Genomic DNA, 4683 nt, shown 5'->3' with positions numbered 1-4683 from the left:
TTAGCTGTTTTCACACATCTGCACTCCTGAAAGTTTCTAGATCACTTCAGGACGACTGCTCCTGGGTTAGGGTTAGGCTGGAATGACAATATGTGTCTTTCATCAGAATCTCAATGTGAACTAAAGAGTTCTAAATCCTGGAGAACAGGAAACATGCAGCAGCAGGTTGATTAGAGCACGGAGATGGTAGAGGTGGCGTGCAGACAGTCTATGGTCGTGCAGCGATCACAGGGAATAAAGGTCACCACCCCCTCCCTCCAGGTGAATTCTCCTGATTATATCCTGCTGCGTTCTCACATCAGCTTGTTGTGTTCACACATGACGCTCACCACAGAAACGTCTTTCAGGAGTTTTGTGCACGTGTGAAAGCAGCTACATGAGAGAGGTTAAAGGAGTTAGGTCGGCCATCTTTAACTATCTGGACAGAAACAGGTGGACGGACTGTGACACATCATGACTTTCTCTAGTTCCACTGATTTGACCGAACCAACACTACAATTGTGCCAGAAACAGAAACCTCCCTTCTACAGCAAATGGAGACAGAAATTGACTTGCTGATGTTCCTCTCCTCTTGGGGACGCTCCCTGCAGCAGCAATGCATGGACAACGTAGCAACATGATAAATAACAAGCAGGGGACTCTCCAGAGAACACGTATGTGCGCAGTGGGGCCAAAACAGGTGGAGGCCCTCACAGGTTCAGTTACAGCAGACTGAGTGTCAGTGTGAAGGCATGTGAGGAGAGAAACGGACACGGTGGAGGGCTAGCTGTCAGCAGACACAGCATAGCATGACTCCCAGTGTCCGGCCAGAATTAGTTCATTTCAAAGCATGCTGGTAATGCATGCATTGATAACAAAGAAATGTTCAGTATGTCACTGAGCTGCACCGACTCTGTGGTGATTGTTAAATACAAATTTAACTCAAGTTGACGACCATGGGCGGGCTTTATAATGCATACTGCATTGTGATGTTGACAGTTTTTGAGCAAACCTGGGCTGACTCAGAATCACTCACACTGCAGTGGTTGTCTCAACACAGATTTGATCTCCTGATTCTATGGGATTCAGATTTCTGACATATCCCATTTATACCGTGAATTTATTGTTCTTTTTCTGGCTTACTTTGTAAGTATTTCAAATGTTTTGCATCAAAAATATTGCCTTTTTTCTGGCCACTCAACATGCTAATAGATGTCACGTCTAAAACATGTTTTCCTTTTGATGTTGGGATGTGAGGAATGACAAGAAGAACAATGTGGAAAATAAACCTCTTCACGTTCATGCCGGGAGTCAAACGAGAAGATTGATACCAAAGTCATGTAGGTAACTGGTTCCATGCTGGTTAGCTTAGCTTAGCTTAGCTTATCTTAGCTTAGCTTAGCATACAGACTAGAAAGAGGCTCTTTCCAGAAATGAAATCATCTAAACAAACACATCTAAAGCTTATAAATTCAGTTCTTGATCTTGATGACATGGAGCAAACAATAGTCCTGCAGTCGACCTTTTAAGTATCAGTCAGGGTGTCCCTTCTGCAACGTTTTTATAACCTTTGTTTTTATTGAATTAAGGCTAAGAGTCACTCATAGTTAAGCATCATAAGGGGCGTGGCTAAGTTGACTGACAGGTTTGTTGTCCCTGTTTGTCAGGAGGTCAAAGGCCCCAGCTCTACTCCAACTCTTTGCCTCTTACCCACAGTTCCCACCTATCCAGACGCTCTGTGTGTTTCCTTGCCTGACTTCCTGTCTGGGTCCATCTATTCCAGCTTAATGCGTGCTTGCAGCGGGCTCCATTGAAATAGAATTGGAACGTGTTAGAAACGCAGCAAACTAACAAATTGTCACGAGTGGGTGTAAACAGACCGCTGCACACACGGACTATGTGGAAATTGGCACTTCCATCTTTGGGACCCAGGACACCCATGGGTGACGTCACTGAGACCGTGTTGAAGCTAACCAGTCGCTTGTTGTAGCTTCATATTCAAAGTTTTGGTATGGACCTTCTGATCTGACTCTCCGACTGAGGTTACTTCCTGAAATGTTCTGAGTTAGTGGAAGTCTCCCAACATCGTTTAACGAGTTCCATGATTGACTTTCATTTGATGCTGCTGCTCATGTTTATGAGTCCTTTTCTTTCTTTTGTGCAAACGGTGGACGTTGCCTTGGACCTACTCGAGTTTAAAGATCTATTTAGTTCAGCTCTTCATTGAACTGGTGTAGTTTAAAATTAGAACTTTACACTGGTGGCTCTTTAGCACCATCAATCCTAATGAGAATCATAAAAACAGCCAGCGGGGACAGGACCTCAACATGGAGCTATGCTGAACCAGACCGGACTAAACCAAAGCCTGGTCTGGTCTCATGTGAACTAACAGAGTTTAAACCCAGACTTGAGGTGAGACTTGAATTTCTAAAAAAAAAAAAAAAAAAGATATGAAACGGGCTGGTCTCCTTTCAGAACGGCCCGGGATGTACAAACAGTTAACAAACAAAGCTTGAATATGGGGAGGAGGGCGTTAACCAACATTACCAGCCAGACACCATCTCCTCCTCCACAAACCGCCAACAGGTGGCGCTGTCTTTGATCACTGCACCGTCCAGTGTGTCATAGTGCTGACTCCTCTGTACATAATAGTGCCATACAAGTGCCAAAGTGACACCATAGAAGTGTTCGGATCCTCCAGCTGTATGTAGCCTTTCTGTGATATCCCTCCACTTACTTTCATCATACTAAAGTGTCCCCCAAACATAATGCCTATAAAATACTGTACATGGGTCTAGACAAGCGAATAATTTAGGATGTAATAATTGTTAATACGTAGGACTTTTCTACTAGTGAAGGTATCGTCTCATTTAGACTCTCTCTCCATCCGGGGCAGAGCTGAGAACATTGTACAGGCGAGACACTTCTGTGCCTGGATATGAAGCCCGGAGACTTTGCGCCATATCGACCTGAGCAACCTTCGACTGTCACCAAGAAGAAGCCGACATATTGTAGGTGTGTCCGACGCTCGACCTTGCATTCACCTGTGGCGACAGGACTGTTTTGCCTTGTGATGAGAAAAACAACCTTTGGAGCATTGATGTTTTTGTACGTCCTCTTTCTCTCATTCTTCTCTTGTGATGATGACCTTGCCTTGTGGTGACAGCAGGTTGACTTTTATAGCAGATATTTAGAGACTTGACATATGAAGAGTTCGCTTCCAGAATGCGACACGTTGGGGTAAAAACAGCAGTTCATCATTCAGAGGCTTCAGCGACCAGGATGTGATTACTGTTATTTCTTACCGAGAGTCCCTTTTTGTAAAAGATGGTGGACGTTTTGGAGGCAGACTCTTCATATGTGAGTAGATCTTCTTTGGTTTGAGCCTTTGGGCAGCATGTTGCCTTTGAAGTGAAACCGCGTGCTAACAGCGTTAGCGCCGGTGTCTGCTCATGTCTGGGTGGTATTCACTGTTTGGTTTCATGGCTCTCTGCAGGAGGATCTCTGAACAGATAAAGGGCATTGAAATAAGAAAAATATCACCTATATTTTCAAAGCATTGATTCAGATTTTTTAGATACGCTCTCTAGCTTCTTTGGGTTGAGTTCCACTTTCTTTGATGATATGATATGATATGACTTTATATTGAAAAGCTTTATGTTCTCTTGATTTCTTGAAAAAGAATACATGATTGTATGTTTATTGTAAATACATTAAATATACTATTTTTGTTTTTAACATGACGTCTGACTGCCTGACTCTTTCTCAACCTGCTGCCATGATGTCATCTGAGGTTACTCAAACTTAATATTCATAAATTCAGTCAGCTGTTGGTTCCCTGCACGGATTCATTATTTTTTCAGATTCTAACTTCATTAATCACATTAGAGGCTGTGATTAATCACTTTTTTTCAAACTCGTGTTTATGTTTAAATACTTAAAATGTGTCACATTAAAATGCATTAACAGCCACCAGCAGCCCAAACAGGTGATGAAGGATTTGGGAATGGCACCTGGGGTGGCCAATCAGAATTCGAGTGGGGCCAAGGCCACCCTGGTGACCCCCCAGTCCATCCATTCTAATGTTTAAAGTACGTCTCCACATGGTGTGAACGACTGGAGAAGTGACCCATGAGTTCATGATAATGTGGTGAGGAGAGAGACGTGTTAGCGACGCTGTAAGAAGAGGAACATCAGGATCCATCCAGACAAAGTTTGATATCATTTCATCTCTTCTCTGCGGTGCGTCATGTGATTTATTTGTGTTCAGGGTTAGGGTTAGCCCAGCCCTTTAGCATGTTGTTAGCATAGCACGCCTGCATGCTGACGATGAGAAAGACATGAAGCAGGTGATGTTTGTTCATCATTATAGTTAAACATTTTTAACTTTGTTACATTAAATAACAAGCACTAAACTCCAAGGTCAGCTGAAGCAGTGGGAAAGGGGAGATTCTTACAAAATATTCTCAACAACCAGATAAAACGGCTCCAAGTCATCCTGATGCGCATGTCTGAAACAAATCTCATGGATTTACACAGTTGTTTGGAAAAGTTTTTGGGTCGACCAACTTCAATCCACAGATCCAAAGGAAAGCAGTTCAAACATTTCAAAATCTTTGCTTGTTGGACCACAAACAAACCATTGGTGAGAGAAACACATCTGTCAAACACTCTTAACCCGAACCCTCACCGTTCACATCCAGA

At 43.1% G+C, this 4683-nt stretch overlaps 1 protein-coding gene across 2 annotated transcripts in view; it reads left to right on the top strand.

The window, feature by feature from the left end:
- LOC110003725 (solute carrier organic anion transporter family member 3A1) overlaps positions 1–3722 on the top strand; it is a 66732-nt gene extending 63010 nt beyond the window's left edge. For both annotated transcript variants that reach the window (XM_065952404.1, XM_065952405.1), the window contains exon 10: positions 1–3722. This exon is cut by the window's left edge and continues 2058 nt beyond it. The gene's annotated coding sequence lies outside the window, so the exon portion shown is untranslated.
- Positions 3723–4683: the final 961 nt, after the last annotated feature.

This window comes from Labrus bergylta, chromosome 3, assembly GCF_963930695.1.
Source record: "Labrus bergylta chromosome 3, fLabBer1.1, whole genome shotgun sequence".
NCBI lineage: Eukaryota > Metazoa > Chordata > Actinopteri > Labriformes > Labridae > Labrus > Labrus bergylta.
This window is presented reverse-complemented; position numbering and strand designations above follow the sequence as displayed.